The sequence below is a fragment of the Microtus pennsylvanicus genome, chromosome 6, assembly GCF_037038515.1.
Source record: "Microtus pennsylvanicus isolate mMicPen1 chromosome 6, mMicPen1.hap1, whole genome shotgun sequence".
NCBI lineage: Eukaryota > Metazoa > Chordata > Mammalia > Rodentia > Cricetidae > Microtus > Microtus pennsylvanicus.
In genome coordinates this window covers 17,019,946-17,042,014 of record NC_134584.1, presented here as the reverse complement: position 1 = coordinate 17,042,014, position 22,069 = coordinate 17,019,946, and positions in this window count along the sequence as shown.

Sequence of the window (22,069 nt, the reverse complement as noted above, 5' to 3'; positions counted from 1 at the left end):
TTTAGGGATGTAAATGGTATCATCATTGTGGATTCCTGGGAATTTTCCTAGTCCTACCCACCTAACTTTAAGTCATCTTGTTATTGAAAGTAGATTGAGTCCAATTTCTTTTGTTTAAATGCTGTTGGAATCATCTCTTATAATGTGGTCAACCTGCCAGGACATTATACTAAACTGTTTTCTCTCCCAGCAAGTATCAATTGCCAGTAGCTCCTCACCTATTGGTGGTACTTTATGCCTACCTTTTACTCCATATGGATTGTTTTCTGACTTGAGCTTGAGAAAGCATTGTGCATATTGTCATAGCCATCGTTTCATATATGTAAATACTCTCTTGTGTCTGAAAATACTGTTTGCCTGTAGTCATCCATAAACTCTGGCTCTTTTTTTTATTTTATTTTTTTAAATTTATTTATTTATTAAGGATTTCTACCTCCTCCCCGCAACCGCTTCCCATTTCCCTCCCCCTCCCCCGACCAAGTCCCCCTCCCTCATCTGCTCGAAGAGCAATCAGGGTTCCCTGACCTGTGGGAAGCCCAAGGACCGCCCACCTCTATCCAGGTCTCATAAGGTGAGCATCTAAACTGCCTAGGCTCCCACAAATCCAGTACGTGCAGTAGGATCAAAAAACCCACTGCGATTGTTCTTGAGATCTCAGTATTCCTCATTGTCCTCTATGTTCAGCTAGTCCGGGTTTATCCCATGCTTTTTCAGACCTAGGCCAGCTGGCCTTGGTGAGTTCCCGATAAAACATTCCCATTGTCTCAGTGTGTGGGTGCACCCCTCGTGGTCCTGAGTTCCTTGCTCGTGCTCCGTTTCATTCTGCTCCTGATTTGGACCTTGTCTTTTACTCTCCTCTTCATCAAAATTATTTTCAGAATGAAATCAGAAATCATGCATTATACAACTAAGTAAATTTAAAAGAAAACTAGAAATGCTTGTCTAACTATGAGGAAAATGTTTTCAAAACACAATATATTTTTTAAAAGAAGCTTCCAGTTTTAACAGAGCTTGAATGGCCTGTTGTCTCTCCTTTCTTTCCCTGAGGAGTTGATTTTCTGAGTGGAAATATTGCTTTGCTCCTGCAAACTACTTGTCTTTGTTGTAATTCTATAAGGAATTACTATATCTATATCTCTAGATAGTAGTCTATAAAGTATTGAAATTAAAATCATGAGCATGCTCCTTTCAGTCAACGATTTTATTTTTCCATTTTATTAGCATACAACTGACCTGAATATTAATATTTAAAAATCTAGTTAAAAATATTCACATACAAAAGTGCTGCACTCATACAAGTTATTGCACGCATAAGCACGTTGTGAAAATGTATTCAATTATTACAGGTCTATAATTTATCTATTGTCAACACTCACAAAAAGTAGATATTTTTACTACAGCTTCCCTAGTTAACATTTAACATAAATTACCCAAATTGTTCGTCTTCATTGTAAAGCTTGCTAGAACCCATAAGATGATGTTTGGTGTTGAAAGAAATGATAAAAAAGAGCTATATAATAACATGTATGTTCTTTAATAAGCTGCAGCAAATCCAAAGAACTTTGGTATACCTGATGCATGTTCTTATATATTCATTCATTTGTGTAAATTTATGTGTATATGTATGTGCTCATGTGTATGTGCCTATGTGTATATGTGTACTTATGCGTATATCTTTCTGTGGCTGTGTGTACCTGTACATTCTGCGGAGGTTCAAAGTTAATACTGGGTGTCTTCTTCAATTATTTTCCATTCCGTATTAATTGAATTAGTGTCTCTTACTGAACTCTTGGCTTACCAGTCCTTGCTTTTTGATGTAGTGATCTTAAGATCCAGGATGTATGCCTCTTCCGCCAGAGTGCTCAGATTCCTATCTGCCACCAACACAGTCTACCAGGCTTTTGTGTGGATTCTGAAGCTGCAAACCTTTATCCTCATTCTCTCAATGGAAATCGCTTTATCCTCCACGCCACTCCCACACTCCACAAATTTAGTTTTGACTACAAGATGACATTTTCATGCTATTCCCTCTTCTGCTGTATGTGCACAATAGTTTCTTATTAAAGCAGGAAAGGGGATTAACTTGACTTAAACCTTGTTAAAATGCAAATGAAATGAATTTCTAGGCAATAAAGAATGGTTTAAGGTGGAACCCTATTAAACAAGTAATAGTAAAGAGTCCTTGAGATCTTTTGTGCATATCTTTCTGTTTCAACTTCATGCTCATTTAGACACCAGTCTTAATGAAATTTCAGAAACTTTACATTTCTGTTTGCTGCAAGCATGTTTAACAGGCACATTGCTGCATATCATCAGAGAAAGTTCTGAAAATCCTTTACTTCAACAAACCAAGGATATAGCAAAAAAAAAAAAAATACATGTGACATGTCTTCTATAGTTTATGTTCATTTTCAGGAATTAACAAAAGCCAGTATTAGTACTAACATACAATCTGACTAAGCTATGATTATCTATGAGGTTGTGATTTTTGTTATAAGATATATTTTATAGTTAAAATGAATGAGACTTAAGAATTTAATCTATTAAGAAGTTAGTCATAGGGATGACAATAATTTTTTTTTGTAAAGTTACTAATTCCTACTGTGTCACTCGAGATTGAGAATGGACATTTATTTTCTGGCTTAAGAAGATTACTCTCAATGGTCATGGATTTTGCTAAGTGAGGCCTCTCTTTTGATGGGAAAGAACAGAGTTTAAGCAAACAGAATTAGGACATTTCTTTCACCTTGTTAGACCTATTCACATTTTGCTCAAAGGCTTTTTAAAATTTCAGAGGATTTTAATATATTATCCTATAAAATAATTGTGTAATCTATTATTATAATAGATCATAAAAAGAGTATGGTCATTATAGAGTAAGTACTGTTTCAGAATCATAAATGTTAATAAGTGTCCAAGGTCAAGAAAATACAAGAGAGGTTCATAGTTAAATCTACAGAAGCTACTTTGCTGTAAGCTGAAACAGCTGCAAAAGATTCATGGAGTCTATTCTATGCCAAGAACAGTATCCCTGAAACTAATTTAAATGATTGGTTTGACTTTTTTCATGTTCATCCCTTAGAAAGCATGTGGCATTGGCACAATGATTATAGCAATAAAAAGGACCATTTACCAGTCATGGCAATGTTGAACCTATGAGATGTGAGGTCTCCTGGAGCCAAGGAGAGAAATATTAAAAATGAAAGCCTTAGGAATGTGTCATTGAAGGTGTATTATCACTATATGTGCACTAGTGTGCATAGGCTTCTATATTGCTCTGTTTCCAAGTACGTATTCTCATCTCTAGTGAGCTCTTCATTAAAGTTGATAGGCTGTTTGCAAGTCATTTCTTTCTAAAGCCAGAATATTTACTTTGTCAACCGATTCATAATTTAGAGATCCTTTGTCAAGTGAATGTTCTGTCAATCAGAAACAGAAAGTGCAAAGCTGGATGTTGATACACAGACCCTTTAAGTAGCAGAGAAAGTGTAAATATTTTACCATCCTATTTATATTAAGTTTTAGAGTTAAACCTGAAATGTAATTCTATCATAACATAGCTGCCTGTATACTCATTTACAGTCTGAGAGTCACAGAGTACTATATCTATGCTTTTTGGAACAGTGGCTTTAAGGAGAAAAGCACAAATGTGAATATTCATATATTGTGCTTATTTGATACAGAAATAATTCTCTTTAGGAAAAATATTCTCCACTTTTAGTGCACGTTTGTCTTTTATGGTAACTTGTTTTTTTTCAGTTATTAATGATGGTTCTTTGTAAAGCTACTATAAGTTATTATATCAAGGATCAGATCATACATGCCACTGGAGGAAATACAACCACTATTATCTGGCTGTCCAACAAGGCTCCTTCTCAAGTCCTCACATGGCCAGTGCTACTGCCTCCTAAGCTATTCTTCAAATAGAGTGAATGATTTTTTTTGTTTGAGTCTAAGCTGTTCCCACTATATCTTATCAAAATAGAGGTACTCATATATTTGCATTTAGAAAAATACAGTATCTGTATACCTTCATGTGTTTAATAGTTGATGTTATATGATGATATGTTGACTATCATATAATGAGGATAATAGATTATGATATTATTATAGTACATTTCATCTGCCTAGTTTGAAGCACAATATTTATTAAAGAAAATATGAATTAGATGTCAGAGTTATCTCATAAAATGATAGCAAATTACTTAAAATTAAAAACTATTTATATTCCTTTCAATTAGTAATAGTTAAGTAATGCTAGCAATGAGTATTATGTTTTAGAAGGGCACAAAGAGCTGGAAAATGGTGCAGTATTGGGAGTACTTGCTGCTCTTGCAAACACCTGGGATTCAGATGTCATCTTCATGGTAGTTTACAAGGAGAAGAAACTCCAGTTCCAGGAAGGTGGATGCCCTGATAGAGCCCTCCTGGGCAGCAGATATTTTTGCGCTATTCATATATACATCAGCCAAATCCTCAGACACAAACAAAAGAAAAAATTTACAAGAGAACAAAGTTGCTATTTTTCGAACAACCATTCTTGTGATATCGTGTTTTCTAGGCATTTTTTAATATTAGTAAATACTAAAAATATTTTAATATTTAGGAAACTTTTTTTCATGCTTCTATTTCACGGTTGCTTCATTCACATATTTTCTCCTTGAAGCCATCTAGATGAGAACAGACTTAAAATGTACACCCATTTAAACATTTTTTTCCTTGAGACACCATCCTGCCAATCATACTGACATGCTCTGTGTCTTACAGTGCTATATATTAGAGGACTTTTAGTCAATACTCACTGTTGATCTGGGCTTGCTCCTTTTCATGGCTTTCTTTTATTCCTGTAAGCGCCACCTTCCTATTAAAAAAGGCTGTAGGGTTGGGTGGTAGTGGTACACTCCGTTAATTCCAGCACTAGAAAGGGAACAGCAGGCGGATCTCTGTGAGTTCGAGACCAGCCTGGATTTCAAGAGCTAGTTCCAGGACAGGTCCCAAACTACAGAGAAACCCTGTCTTGAGAAAAAAACAATAACAAAAGCAAAAGCAAACACACACACACAAAAATGGAGTGTCAGAATCTACTGTCATCAGAGGTTGTAATACCTCTAACTACAACTCACTAGGATTTATTCCAGTGAAAGAACTGGGCCAAATCCCTTCAAACCCACAGTATGGAGGGGTGACAATCCCTCCCTGACAGGAGCTCATTTTCCTCATCAGGTTCCTGTGCTATGGGAATGAATTTAAAGGCAGGGATGATGAGGAGATGTGACATCTCCAATAAGCTACTTGTGCTTTGCTCTCTAGTGTCAGGAAGGTTTTTAGGGCTTGTGGTCAAATCCAGGATATAGAAAGGTAGAAATATATCTAAAATGGTACAAAATTGGTCAAAGAAGTAGGGAGAGGTTTTTCTTGCAATACCATGATGAGAAAGCAATGAATACAAGGAAAGTAGTTAATAGACTTCTTTCTCCATAATTTGTGTAACAGGATCCAATGAGAAAAATTTAATAACATTATCCCATAGAAGGAAACACTATGAACACTTAGAGAAAAGAGAGAAAAATGACTGTTACCGTGACAATTGTCAGCAATTGTTCAAATTTTTATATGCTAATATGTGCTTATACTAGAAGTAAATCAAGTGTCCCTGACTGCTTGTTGTAGTTGTCATGATCGTCTTTATAACTCTTTACTGTCGTCTGTTCTATTCCTGCCTTCTTCCTTCCTATGCCCCGTCTCTCAAGACTCAGTTCACAGCTTCCCTAGTAATTTCTTCTCTGAAGTGTTCCTTCCTCAATTTAATGTGTGAGTGTTCTTTCCATTAGTGCAATTTTAGCCTAGAATGCTGGCAGTCGTTTCAGCAGTGCCAATAAAATGAAGGTGAGTTATTGACTAGGTATCTGTTAGGTCACTTAACTGGACTTCATCACAATAATGGGCTGAGAGAGTGTAGGCAGGCTTTAGAGTGTGTGTGGGGGGGGGGTGCGCACGCACTCACTTGTGGGCACATGGAGTAATGGAAAACATGAGTAAAAGTCATATTAGACACAACCACAGGGATTGAGGTTTAATGCAAAAAAATATTTCAAATAATACATTCAATTTACACTGAAGCTTTCCTTTCAAATGCAGTGGATGATAGACTATCTCTGTTACACTCTCACTAAACTAAGCCCAGCATGCAACTGTCTTGTGACTGGAATAAAGAGGGATAGGAACAGACAGAGATGGTAGAAAACAGAGTTAGCAAGGAGGTAATAACAGAGATGGACAGATTACGATGTGTGAGAGAGAGTCTATGGAGACAAGACAGAGAGGATGGTCAGGATGCAGACGGTGCCTTGGCGGGAGATGGAATCACAGTAGGATATTCTGTCAGACGAGATCTGATGATAACATGTCAGCGACAGGAGCTAGAGTGAAATAGGGTATTGAAGAGAACATTTTATCTTTAACATTTAATATTATCGTAGTGCTTTGAAATTAAAAATCCTGATTGGTTTGTTTTTTATGAAAATGAGTTGACTGTGTTTTATAGGGTCCCATAATGGATGAAGGTATTTAGGAGATGTCTGTTAAGATTGCTACCATACAGAATTTTATGGAAACATTTTTATGAAAATATTCACTTGGTTAGTTTTTTTCTGATGATTTTACTTTCCCAAGTAGTATATAAATTTATATTATTAAAATAACTGAATCACTTTGGTTAGCTTGGAAATAAAATAGGTAAAATAACATGACTATATTATGGGAATAAAAATCTAAAAGGTGAGATCATATTTATTTAATATGATTTTAATCATTTTTTTTTCTGATTGAACTAAGTCAGACTGTTTCTAAGACCTAATTTTACCTTTTAATCCTCTACATCAAAATGGATTTAATTAATTTATTTCATCTTTCTCAGTAAAATTGAAAGAAATTAAATTGAAAGAAATTCTGTTTGTCAACAACTTTACTTTTAATATTTTATATTAAATATTATTTGAAAACATATTTTAGTAATTTAAAAATTAATTATTTAATGTACTTGATTTGTTCATGTTCCATCTCTCAGGTTTCTCGGTAGAACTTTATTCATGTTTGTAAGATATATGTTTTTAAAAAATCTCCTAGGATTTATTATTCTTTAATATACAAGTGGTTTGACTGTGCATACTTCCACAGATAATTCCTCAACGATGGGTTCATAAAAATATCCCTCTCCCTTCTCTTCTAAATTAAGAACGCCTGAAGATGAGTTTTACATTTTTTAAGGTGCAAATTGAATTGGCAGTGGTGACACAGATCACATATCTTTAATCCCAGAAGAGGCAGAGTCAGGTAGACATCTGTGAGTTCAAGGCCAGTCTGATCTACAAAGCTAGTTACAGGACAGGCAGTCTTGGGGGGGGGGAGGGAAGTAGGTGCAAATTAATGCAAATCCTTTGGAATAGACCAAGCTCAGTTTAAGCCCATGCAGGTGCCCTACACACCAGTATTTAATTTGAAGTACTCCTTTATGGAACACCTAGTTTCTGAATCTCCTATCTGACATCTCTCACTCTCTGGGTCACTGTAGTAAACATCTGTACATGGTTTCCAACAACCTTCAATGAAGCTATCTGGCATATTCCCTCCGTTCAGTGTTGTGCTCTCCGAGCTGTCGAGTTTTTCACAATTGCTGGGATTAAGGTTTGTTTTCATGTGCATGCAATCTCAAATGAGGAAATCCTAATGCCATAAAGGATGAAACTCTGATAGGAGAGCCATGGAAATCAGGGACCACACTCCTCCCTTTACTTTTTTAAACTAAGAAGGCTGAGGTTCAGCATAGATTGTTTTGGACCCAGAACCACAGTGAAGAGTTCAAAATGTTTATCATTAAATAGAACTCTTCCTTATCATTTTATATTCTAGTAAATTTAGAGTGCTAAGAAATCTTCTCTTTACACTTTTATGGAAAGACTATCCTGCAGGGGAACTGTGTATGATAAGTTTGGTAACATCAGTGACCCTAGAAACAGATCTCGGTATTTGGATTAATTAGAAATCAGAAAAGGCATGAATCTTAAGAAAGTGAGTTTTCCCTGACAAAATCTGGCCTGCAACCATTGTATTTTTTCCTTACAATTATGAAGATGGTATGAAATCAAACTAAAATGTGGTGATGTCACATGTTGATACCTGTACCCTATGGGAAATATATGTATAAATATGAGATGCCAACTTTTGCAAATTAACAAAATTAAAGTGTAAAATTCTCAGGTCAGAATAATAGAATTCACCTGAAGAGATGCCAAAGATGCCTTTATTCAGTTTCCATCCAGTGTTCATTCCTCTGTTTTCTTCTTCGTGTTCTACAGTATGATATCATTACCTTTTCTGAATGGTTAAGCCTGAATGACACTGTCTGGACCCGGGCTGCTGCTGAGAGCCATGTTTGGGTCTGCTGCTCTTCATGCGCCAAGGTCTGAGTTGATGTAAGAGCCACTAAGGGCCACAGGAATGACTGGGGTGTGGTCAGCTATCTCAGACTATGTTGGTATATGAGGAACATGCTGCTGCCAGGGACATACTGATCTGGCTAGCCAGTGCTGCCACCTGGAGCCATGGAGACGTCAGTGCATGGGCTGCTGCCTAGAGTCATGTCTAGATACATAGCTCTTCAGCTGGAGTAGTGTCCATAGTTCCTTGTGACCCCTGAAGGCTCTGCAGATGCCAAGGGTCTGGTCGGCCACCTGAGACCATGTTGGTGCCTAAAGGCCATGCTTCCACCCAGGCAATACTGATCTGACTGGCCTGTGCTGCCCCAAGGGCCATGTCTGGGTCCACAGTCCTACTGGAGCTAGGGTCTTTGATGATGTCTCTAGGCCATTTTAGCACTAGGGGGTCATTGGAACCATGCTGTGCTGAGCCATCCTTGTCCTTCACTGGCCCTGGGTTAGAAGCCCCTGCCACTCACTGGCTGCTGCAGAGCTCATCCCCACAATCAGGAAAGATGACCTATCTCTCAGTACCGGAGGGCACCTCACCCGGGCAGCACACTAGAGCTGACTCCACTTGGGTGGAATACAGATGATCCAGCTCTCAGGGCATGAGAGCAGCAGAGCTGATCTCCCCGTCATCTGCCATGTGATGGCATGGGTGAGGGAAACATGTTCTCCTTCCTCCACCCTTTGCTATTAGTGGTACTACTCTAGAGTGTTGGCTCAGCATTCACGAGGAACTAGCTTTTCCCTACATTAGTTGCAGCACATAGGAAAGCCGGTCCTGAGCCCTACCTGGGTAGCACAGAAGAGATGAATCTTTTCTCTATGGCATAGGTCAGTTACCCCTTAGGACATGAGAGCAGGGGAGCTGACCCTGCCCCTCCTCCTCATATTCCCCCTACAGTAATTGGGAGAGAGGGCCCTACAACTCACCTGGGCAAAACGGTAGAGCTGGCTCTGACAATGTGAGTGTAGGGAACCAGGATCTGAGGACCTGAAAGCAGAAGAACTGGTCCCATTCCTTGCTTCCTTGCTGGAGGCTGGAGAGGGTGAGTTAGTTGATGCAATGCTGGAGAGCTCACCTGGGTAGTGACCATGAGGGAAAGCTGGTGGGCTGACCAGCCCTGCTAGCACCCAGGCTCAAAGCAGGCCTATGAGGTGGCCCACCCCAATGACACCATTCCCGTTATTCTATTTAGGATCAAGTTCTTAATGTCTGTGCTGCTGGGGTTATACCTAAAAAGCGATCTCCTGTGCCCATCTGTTGTAGGGTACTTCCCACTTTATCTTCTATCAGGTTCAGTGTGTTCGGACTGATATTGAGGTCTTTAATCCATTTGGACTAGAGTTTTGTGCATGGTAATAGATATGGGTCAATTTTCATTCTTCTACAGGTTGACATCCAGTTATGCCAGCACCATTTGTTGAAGATGCTTTCTTTCTTCCATTGTATACTTTTAGCTCCTTTATCGAAAATGAGGTGTTCATAGGTTGGTGGGTTAAAATCCGGGTCTTCTATACGATTCCATTGGTCGACTTCTCTGATTTTATGCCAGTACCACACTGTTTTCATCACTGTAGCTCTGTAATAGAGTTTGAAGTCAGGGATGGTAATGCCTCCAGAAGATCCTTTATTGTATAGGATTGTTTTGGCTATCCTGTTTTTTTTGTTTTTCCATATAAAGTTGATTATTGTCCTCTCAAGATCTGTGAAGAATTTTGATGGGACCTTGATGGGGATTGCATTGAATCTATAAATTGCCTTTGGTAGAATTGCCATTTTTACTATGTTGATCCTCCCAATCCAAGAGCAAGGGAGGCCCTTCCATTTTCTGGTATCCTCTTCAATTTCTTTCTTCAATGCCTTAAAGTTCTTGTCAAATAGATCTTTCACTTCCTTGGTTAGAGTTACCCAAGATATTTTATGCTGTTTGTGGCTATTGTAAAAGGTGAAGCTTCTCTGATTTCCCTCTATGCTTCCATATCCTTTGTGTATAAGAGGAGTTGATCTTGTATCCTGCCACATTACTAAAGCTGTTTATCAGCTGTAAAAGTTCTTTGGTGGAGTTTGGGGTCACTTATGTACACTATCATATCATCTGCAAATAACTAAAGTTTAACTTCTTCCTTTCCAATTCGAATCCCCTTGATCCCATTATGTTGTTTTATTGCTATTGCTAAAACTTCAAGCACTATATTGAAGAGGTATGGCGAAAGTGGACAGCCCTGTCGTGTTCCTGAGTTAAGCGGGATGGCTTTGAGTTTCTCTCCATTTAATTTGATGTTAGCTGTTGGCTTGCTGTATATAGCTTTTATTATATTTAGGTATGACCCTTGTATCCATAATCTCTCCAAGACTTTTATCATAAAGGGATGTTGAATTTTGCCAAATGTTTTTTCAGCATCTAATGAAATGATCATATGTTTTTTTTCTTTCAGTTTATTTATATGATGGATGACATTGATAGATTTTCGTATGTTGAACCAGCCCTGCATCTCTGCGATGAAGCCTACTTGATCATAATGGATAATTTTTCTAATGTGTTCTTGGATTCGGTTTGCCAGTATTTTGTTGAGGATTTTTGCGTAGATATTCATGAGTGAGATTGGCCTATAATTCTCTTTCTTGGTTGAGTCTTTGTGTGGTTTTGGTATCAGAGTAACTGTAGCTTCATAAAAAAAAAATTGGCAATGACTCTTCTGTTTCTATACTGTGAAATACATTAAGGAGTATAAGTATTAGGTCTTCTTGGAAGTTCTGGTAGAATTCTGCATTGAAACCATCTGGTCCTGGGCTTTTTTTGGTAGGGAGGATTTTGATAACAGCTTCTAATTCTTCGTGACTAACAGGTCTATTTAGATTGTTCACCTGATCCTGGTTTAACTTTGGTATATGGTATTTATCTAAAAAAAGTGTCCATTTCTTTTACATTTTCCAGTTTTGTGGCATACAGGTTTTTGTAGTAAGATCTAACGAGTCTCTGAATTTCCTCTGTGTCTGTGGTTATGCCCCCCTTTTCATTTCTGATCCTATTAATTTGCATATTCTCTCTAAGGGCAACTTTGAATAAATGGGACCTACTAAAACCGAGAAGCTTCTGTAAAGCAAAGGACACTGTCAGTAAGACAAAAAGGCAACCTACTGACTGGGAGAAGATCTTCACCAACCCCGCAACAGACAAAGGTCTGATCTCCAAAATATATAGAGAACTTACGAAACTAGACTTTAAAATGCTAATTAACCCAATTAAAAAAATGGGGCACTGAAATGAACAGAGAATTCTCAACAGAAGAAGTTTAAATGGCCAAAAGACACTTAAAGTCATGCTCAACCTTCTTAGGAATCAGGGAAATGCAAATCAAAACAACTCTGAGATATAATCTTACACCTGTCAGAATGGCTAAAGTCAAAAACACCAAAGATAGCCTTTGCTGGAGAGGCTGTGGAGGAAGGGGTACTCTCATTCATTGCTGGTGGGAATGCAATCTTGTGCAACCACTTTGGAAATCAGTGTTTCGGTTTTTCAGGAAATTTGGGATCAACCTACCCCTGGACCCAGCAAGACCACTCTTGGGAATATATCCAAGAGATGCCCTATCCTATGACAAAAGCATTTGTTCAACTATGTTCATAGCAGTATTATTTGTAATAGCCAGAACCTGGAAACAACCTAGATGCCCTTCAATGGAAGAATGGATGAAGAAACTGTAGAATATATACACATTAGAGTACTACGCTGCGGTAAAAAACAATGACTTCTCGAGTTTTGCATGCAAATGGATGGAAATAGAAAATACTATCCTGAGTGAGGTAACACAGACCCAAAAAAATGAACATGGGATGTACTCACTCATAATTGGTTTCTAGCCATAAATAAGGGTCATGGAGTCTACAATTGGTGAACCGAAAGAAGCTAAATAAGAAGGTGAACCCAAGGAAAAACATATAGTTATCCTTTTGACTATGGGAAGTAGACAAAATTGCCGGGGAGAAAATTGGGATCTTGGGGGTGGGGTGGGATGGGAGTAAGGGGAGATGGGGAGAGAAAAGGGAGAAGGGGAGGATGGGGGGAACTTGGGAAATCAGGGTGATTGGGATAAAGGAAGGTTGGATAGGGGAGCATGGAAGCACAATTCTTAGTTAAGGGAGCCACGTTAGGGCTGGCAAGAGACTTGACCCTAGAGGGGCTTCCAGGAGCCCAAGGTGATGTCCCCAGTTAGTTCCTGGGGCAGCTGAGGATAGGGAACCTGAAATGACCCTATCCTATAGCAATACTGACGAATATCTTGCATATCATCATAGAACCTTCATCTGGTGATGGATGGAGATAGAGACAGAGACCCACACTGGAGCACTGGACTGAGCTCCCAAAGTCCCAATGAGGAGCAGTAGGAGGGAGAACATGAGCAAAGAAGTCAGGACCACGAGGGGTGCACCCACCCACTGAGACAGTGGGGCTGATCTATTGAGAGGTCACCAAGGCCAGCTGGACTGTGACTGAAAAAGCATGGGATAAAACCGGACTCTGAACATGGCGAACAATGAGGGTTGAAGAGAAGCCAAGGACAATGGCATAAGGTTTTGATCCTACTTCATGTTCTGGCTTTGTGGGAGCCTAGCCAGTTTTGATGTTCACCTTCCTGGACATGGATGGAAGGGGGAGGACTTTGGACTTTCCACAGGTCAGGGAACCCTGACTGCTCTTTGGACTTGAGAGAGATGGGGAGAGGAGTGGGGGAAGGGGGAGAAGGATGGGAGGAGGGGGAGGGAAATGGTAGGCTGGGAGGAGGCTGAAACTTTTTTTCCTTTTCTCAATAAAAAAAAGCTAAAAAAAATCAAGTTCTTTTCTTTTTCTTTTTTTTTTAACCTTTTATTTCCTTGATCTCTGGACTTAACTCCCTTATTCTTCCTGATCTTCACTTTCTCCTCAAACTCTGTATTTTATATTTCTCTCTGTTTTGTTTTTTTTTTGTTATAGATTTGCATAAGAGTCATTACTAACGATGACAGAAGACACAAAACTAGGCTGTCTTGAAATTTCCTCTATCAATGCTATTAATCCAAAGCTCTTTAATTGATCCTCAGGCAGATTTTTAGGACAAGCTCCCCCACCCCCCAAAAAAAGCCAACAACAACAACAACAAAACCGTGATTTTCTTTAGCAAGATGTCACAAGATGGTCTGTATGTCACTATTACTCTATCCTGCCCACCTGAAGCTCCTTTAGCCAGGCTGTTATAATTTACATGGCTCTCAGCATCACTGTCTTCTTCCATCATCTTACTTGTATAGTTCATTAAGTCTGCTTAAGTGTTCAACTACTCCTCTTATCTAATGTCCCAAAGTCACCTTTCAACCAACAAATAGCATGATCACGACTGTCACAGCAATCACCTACTCCCGGGTAGCAAAGCCTGTCTTAGTCACTGTTCTATTGCCTTGAAGAGACAGCTTTACTAAGGCAAATCTTATAAGGGAAAATATTTAATTTGGAGCTCCCTTGTGATTTCAGAGCATTAGTCCGTTATCATCATGGTATTGAATATGGCAGCATGCATGCAGGCACTGGAACATTATGAAAGCCAGATCCCAAATCTCAGACAGAGAAGAAGTCAGAGAATAACACTGAAGCTGGTATATGTTTTTGAATCCTCAAAGCCCATCTTCAGTGACCTATTTTCTTCAACTAATCCATACTATCTCTAGCAGAGCCACATGTCCTAATCCTTCCATTTCTTTCAATCAGCTCCACTCCCTGGTGACTAAACATTCAAATGTATGAGCATACGGGGTCATTCATGTATCTACTTGTGAGAATTCATTACTAATTTAGCATCCTTTTTTTCTATTATCTCTTTACTTATTTAGATTATTTTTATTGTTCATATTTATTCAGCCTAATATCTTTACAAATAAGGAGCACCTAAATCATTTTAGATTCAGGTAGTACCTTATTTCTCTTCAAATAACCAGTTGCAAAATCATAAACTAGCTTCCAAATTCTTAAACATTATTTGGTTGTTCTATTATTCCATCTGAGTTCACTTTATCTACACAAGATATTGTGCAATATTCTATCTACAGTGCTTGAAAAATAGATATTGTGCAATACCTTATAGGACTTCATTGACAAATTATATTTAAGAAATAATTCATGTATATTTATTTGCAAAACAACCCAAAATTTCAAAAATGCACATTCCATAAACGGTAAAGTTAAGGAATTATCTAGACACAAGTAAATACTGAAACCAGAAAAGTAGATAATCATTATTTAGATCCTAGATCAAATATAAAGATATAGCTGATTTCTTGGTTCAGACTAAATGTTTATATTATGTTTTCTGGTGTGTTATTATACATTTTCCCCCTCTATCCCACATTTCTTCTCAAATTATGGTCTTGTTTTCTTAAATTATTATTGTTTTGTATATTAATAAATATGTAAGTTCAATGTGATACTGATGAGTTTATTAGTGTTAATTACATGTATATGTTTTTTAGGTTGATAACCTCTGATTGTATGAATGTTTAAGGGACTCAATTTGGGGAAGACTAATTCTCCTTCTCTCAGTCATCAATAACTACCTAGTTTTTTATCTAGTGGTGAGGACCCATGAGTTTTTCCCCATCTGATGGTATATCAACTCATGTGGTCATTGTTTAGATCTTGTTTAGGCAGCCATATTTTTGGAGATCCCACGGGTGTACCTTCTGTGCTGTATAAAGAAGACAGAATCACACGGAAAATATACTGTTCCTCTGGCTCACAAGATTTTTCTGCCCCTTCTCATATACTGCTTCCTGAGTCTCAGCTGTAAGAGATGTAAGGAACCTGAACCAGGTGCAGTGAAGCATCCCTATGTCATATTTTAACTGCATTTTGACCAGTTGTGGTTTTCTGTCATTGCCTCTGCTGTAAAAGATGTTTTTTGGATGTTTGATGGGAGCTACTTTTATCTGTGAGTATATAGATCAGTATTGAGACTTGAGTTCAGAATCATATCAGTGTGGGGAAGGGACGGTACAAGGTTATCCTCTCTGGTCTGCCACCACACTAGGTGTGGATAGTTAGTATATTTATTGTTTTTGTTGCAAAGTTTACATTCTTAATTTTTGTATTTTTTGTTGCAATCATCTATACAATTATATTATGTGTTTTGGTCATGTCCATCTCTTACTCCCGCCCTTCCGCTTCCGCCATAACCGCACCACTTTCCCTGTCAACCTCATGTTTTCTTTCTTAACCCAAGGACTTTTCAGCCCATTCCTGTATTTCTAGATGACTTCTCAGCTAATTCTCTTAGATATGTGTGCTATTAAACTATTGAAGACTGAGATGGATAACTTCTCTTTTTCAAACTTACCCTTAATGGGATTACAATGGGTTCTTCAGAAGTGAAATTTAGAGCAAGTTGACCTGCCTGGAAAAGCAGAGAGCATAATTTTTGTATAGACTATTAAGCTGTTTAAAGAATAGAGAGGTTTCCTATCTCGAATTTTTGGCTTTACACAAATTACGGTGTGAGTGATCGACAGAGTCAAAATTTCATGAAAGCGATTTTAGAAGAAAGGTGTTACTTGATGAAAATAAGGTGAAGCAAAGAATAAAGTGATAAAGATTTGAAAGACAAGAGAAATGAGAGAAAAGAAAGAAAAAAATACAAAATGTATAATTGATAAAACTAAAATATTGCTAGGATTTTCTTCCCAGCAGGGAAAAGATATGCAGCATGCCTCCTGTGTTTAAGGATAGCATTATCTTCTTATCCAAAACCCTTTTTCTGTACTTAAAGGACCCTAGACAGCTATTTATTTTCCATTACACTCCATTGTGAAGTACTTTTCTTACCCTGAAGTGAATTTAAATTAAAATGCCATATGCTGTTTGAAGAGCTTTGTTCTATAATGTGCTCATTACAGTCATAGGCACCCTTTCCAGTTCCTGTGATGCTGTTACAGAAGAGAGGCATTGAAATGACTGTGTGCCAATGTATAGGCGTGCGCGTGAGAACATGTGCATAATTTATTGACTTACAGTTGTATTGCTCCACATGCTGCTATTTATGAATATCAAATATTTATAGCAAACCACATCAAGTAATTTTAGACAGATGATTGATAAAGGTGAAATTTAACATGCCCTTAGAAGTCTTTAAGTACAAGGATTCTAAATTTAGAATTTTAATTTCAAAATTTTAATGGTAAACATATCAAAATGTGCTTGGGAGAATATAAAATTCTCTTTGGCTGTTGTCCTGTGTGATATCAGGGCCCATGAAGGTTGCAAAGCTAGTCAAAAATAAGGAGGGAATTTAGGAAATGTTGTATTTATCAGAAACATCTGGTTCACTGACTCTGCTGAAGAGACAGGAACATTCACATCAGCTGGACTGGGAGAATTCACATCAGCTGGACTGGGAGCATTCACATCAGCTGGACTGGGAGCATTCACATCAGCTGGACTGGGAGCATTCACATCAGCTTGACTGGGAGCATTCACATCAGCTGGACTGGGAGCATTCACATCAGCTGGACTGGGAGCATTCACATCACCTGGACTGCGAGCATTCACATCAGCTGGACTGGGAGCATTCACATCAGCTGGATTGGTCCACATCAGTTCTCAGTAAGTCCAGGACTCTCAGTCATTCAGAGCAGGTTGCAGTCAGCAACGGATGCTTTGATGTCATCTACAGCCAAATGCAAACCTGTTGAGACAAGGAACATAAGTTAAATTTTATGAACTTAAAGGAAAATGTTACATTTGAAACATTCAGGCCCATAATGAGATCCATGTCACAGAACTAGCAGATAGCTGCTATCTATAAAACATCAGGAATAGACTCATAACTTTGAGTCCTAGCAACAACTACAAATTTGTGTTAGAAACATATACATTTTTTCTTCTGTCCAGAGAAACAGGTGTGGATTAGACAGAAATGTCTTTAGCCTGATGAGAAGTACCTTAAAGTCTAGTCCTAGATGGCAACCAAAATAATTCAAAATCTTCAGCTTGTAACACAAACAGTAAGTAGTCATTGCTCTACCAGCTTATCAGGACTATACCATAAAAGGGAAAAAAATCTGAAATATTTTCCATATCTTAATAACTTGTCATTTACATCTGAAATTGTTTTCTGTGACTTAAAAACCTTATAAACTCTTATATCCTCAGAATATATATAGCTTACTCTTTAGCTGATCTCTAAAGCCTGTCATGGTAGCTGTGCTTCCTGGGCCTCATATGTGTGGCCAGGCTGCCCTGGACCCCACACTTATAGTAGTGTGTAAAAAAATATATATATCTTGTAAGAAGGAAGCTAAAGAAGAAGGGTTTCATGTCGAGTATATTTTTATCAAAAGCAACAGAAAATGCAGCCAAAAGACAGTAAAGGAGGAGTTACGATCACAGTATAAATTATAAAGCAATTATTAAATTTCATGCTAAAATGGCATCAGTTTCCCTAATAAAATCGGTGTTGTCAAGAACTAGGCAGGTTATAGCAATCTCAGTGTTGAGTTTTGAATATTCTTACTTTGTGATTTTCCTATTCTTCCCCCATCAGAGTTGGTAACATAAGCAGACGAAACAAGCCCTGAAAAGCAGCTGCAATAATCTAACCCATGAGGAACAGCAAGGCTTTTGTGAGAGGGTTTACTTGAGCCAACATGAAGAGAAAGCCCTGACAAGCTGCAACAGTTTACATTAGAAAGTATGGGAATGAGTATGAGACATGCATCTTACAAGGGTAGGCTTGGGATTACTCTACACTCAAGAATGATTGATGGTTGGCTCTAGCAATTCCAAAACCCAAATGAAATTTTAAGGGGAAACCTTTTTCCAAAGAAAATTAACTCACTATGAGTCAGCATGAACCTATATTCTGCAGCTCCCAGTGCAGTGATTCTCTGTAGGAAATGCCTTATGTTGCTGACGAATTAGAAGCTGAACTACCTGTATACTCATAGAATTTCAGTTTTATTTGAGATAGTAATTGGATGTTGGCTGTCGGCTTGCTGTATATTGCTTTTATTATATTTAGATATGTTTCTTGTATCCCTGATCTCTCCAAGACCTTTATCACAAAGGGGTGTTGGATTTCGTCAAATGCTTTTTCAGCATCTAATGAAATGATCATATGTGTGTTTTTTTCTTTCAGTTTATTTATATGATGGATGACATTGATGGATTTTTGTATGTTAAACCAGCTCTGCAGCTCTTGGATGAAGCTGATTTTATCATGGTGACTGATTGTTTTTTATGTGTTATGTGAATTTGGTTGGCCAGTATTTTATTGAGTATTTTTGCATCCATGTTCATGAGTGGAACTGGTCTGTAATTTTCTTTCTTGATTGAGTCTTTGTGTGGTTTTGGTATCAGGGTAATTGTAGCCTCATAAATAGAGTTTGGCTATGACTCTTCTGTTTCTATTCTGTGGAACATTTTGAAGAGTATATGTATTAGGTTTTCTTCGAAGTTCTGGTAGAATTCTGCACTAAAACCATTTGGCCCTGGGAATTTTTTGGTTGGGAGGTTTTTGATGACAGCTTCTATTTCCTTGCAGTTTATACATCTATTTAAAATTTTAACCTAGGCTTGATTTAATTTTGGTATATTGTATCTATCGAAAAAAAAAAAAAACCTGGCCATGTCTTTGCTTCCTGACCTTGTGAAAGTATTTCCCAAAGATTTCACTTCAATTATTTGTATTCCTTATTAACCAAGAAATAATCTTAATAACCTTTATTAATAACCTTCAGACACCTCTTAACAACAAAACAGATTTTTTGAGAATATCAGGCAAGCAGCCCTGATAGGTTTTGTTCTCCTCAGTCCATAAAAAGCAAAGACTCCAATGCCTCCATCTCCTTCAATATTTTAATCTTCGAATCTCCAACAGTATAGATCATTAACTTTGGGGGGAAGAGTGATTTTTTTTCAACTCAACATTACAAACATTTCCAAGATCCTCCCTTAAAATGAAATTGCCAGTGTCTTACAGCAACATCGACTTCCTGATAATAATTGCTCTCCAAATTTCCTCACTATTGACCTGTTAAACACCATGATCAAAAACAGCTTGTTGAGGAAAGGGTTTATTTCTTGTATCAATCATCAGTAAAGACAGTCTCTTACAGAGTCACAAGCCAATCTTACCAAGCAATTATTCAATTCAGGTTCTATTTTTCCCAGTAGATTGTAGGTTTCATCAGAATAACAATAAAAACTAACTAGTCCTCTATGACAACCTAATACTACCTGATTCCCTACTCTCTGTTTTCTGTACTTGGACAAGTTCTGCAGGTATTGCCAGCTACTGACACTAAAATTTCTCTTTTGAGAACATAGAGCTGCATTAACTTGTGAATATTAATAGAGTAATTAGTAGACAATTTGAAAGTATATCCATTTAGCAAAATAAAAATAGTATACTTGCTGCCAAGGTGGATAATGTCCCTAGCCATGACCATTTGAGAAGAGTATCAGTTCCTTGGCCAGATTTTTAATTCTTCCTGGGGAGTTGGCCCTAAGTTTGATCAGTATATATTTGGTTATCATACAGCATTCACATCAATCATGAAAACATGAGCATATTTTTCTCCTCCTACCTCCCACTATTTATTCTAAACAAACATAAAGACTTTTGGAGACAAGTCACTGTACTTCCTCTATAACTTTTGTGTCTTTGTCATTTCCATTGATGATTAAGAAGGGTTGGTTTAGAACAGTCATTTTACATCTATTTTCCTGCCACTCAATGTCCTGTCCCTAGTACCAGTCATTATTTGGGCCTTGAATCACGTATCAGACATGAAACACTAAGAGACACTTTCATGGGAAGGATTTCTGAGAAATGTGTGCTTTATCTCAATATTTACAAGGACAGAGTCTGTTTTGGTTTTATTGAACATTGTACCATCAGGGTTTAAATTACTGAAGTTTCACTAGTGTGTTAAGGTCACTGATGCGATGTGGTATGGTGTGAGTGTGAGTTCAAATTCCAAAAACTGAAAAATGAGCATAACTTTGAAAATAGTAAGATTTTATTTAATAAGTTTGATCCAATTAAATAAAAATCCAATAGGTACAATATTTATTATAATGAATAACTAATTGATTAAGATATTTCACATTAGATTTGGGGGAATGAGAATTTGTTATTTTGTTCATTAATTATTTTCTCTTGTCAGTGTCTGCAAAGATTGACATTTTATAAGATATATATATATATATATATATATATATATATATATATATATAATAGTGCATGGTGCATGCAACACTTAAGTCTTTTCATTAGCACAAACTGAATATTCCATGTTTCTTTTTCCTATAAAATAGCTATTTTCTCTTACTCTCATTTGACTTTAATTTTCCAATCATATTTCACATTGAGAAAATCATGTGATACAACCTTGAATCGGTGTTCTGCAAAATGAAGTGTTTCTGAATAAGCAATGTGTCATACTCTCAAGCTCTGTAGACCTTTTCTTCATCAATCTTTTTTTCTGTACACCAGCATGATTCTCACTAACTTGGCAATAGATAGAAACAACCTCAAATGTTCTATAAATCCTTTGATTATATTTTCCCCAGGTGATGGCATATGTAGCATTGCTGGAAAGTTCTGCTCTGGAAGACATGAGCATCACAGAATGCCACTTCTGGTGCTTACTGGAATAAACTTGAATGATGACAGCAGAGTAAGGGGGAGAAATTTTAAAAAGAGATTCCTTTGCAAGTCCTATTAAGCTGATTTGTATGGTGATTGCTTCATAGATCACTGAGTATCAGTGTCTCATCCATCAAATGGCCAGGCTTCCCCAGGAACTATACAACACATATTCCTGACTTTAAAAAGTTTTTGAAATTTTTTTTATAAGCAAGAAATGTTAAGCAAGTTTCCAAAGAGAAACCTTTTAGTAGCCATGTTCTAATTAAACCCAAGAACAACAAATTGTAGTAACAGGATGTCGTATGTCCTGCTCACGTTAAATGTCATTTCAATCCTGTCTCCAATGTCCCACATAATGTCTGTAGTGAAAACACAGCTAGAGATCATATTCCATGAAGAAATTAAAGATAACACAAGCACTATATTAAATAAATTTCTAAATTGAGCTTATAGCTTTCAATATGGCAATACAAGGGACATAACCAAGGACCAGTAGTATGGAGCAGTAGATAAAATCACCTTCAGTGCAAGTATGATGGCCTTAGTTCAACCTGCAGAAGAAAAAACAAATCCCTAGGTGTGTGCATGCATAAGCGCGTGCACACACACACACACACTGTACATGAATACATATTTACAGGCACACACATACAAACATATACAGACAATAAATGAAAGAAATATAAAACAACTAGAGATTTCTTTTTAAAGCAGAATTTGACTTAAATATTACAAATACTAATTTTTATTTTGTATTTGAAGAATATCAAAATCTCTCTGTTCTTAGCCAAAATATGGATGGAGTTTTCAGACTCTTACCACAAGGTATACAATCACTACATCATATCTCTCTATAATCAATGTAAGGACCTTGATTTTAGCTTTAATCTCTTTGCTTAATATTGACA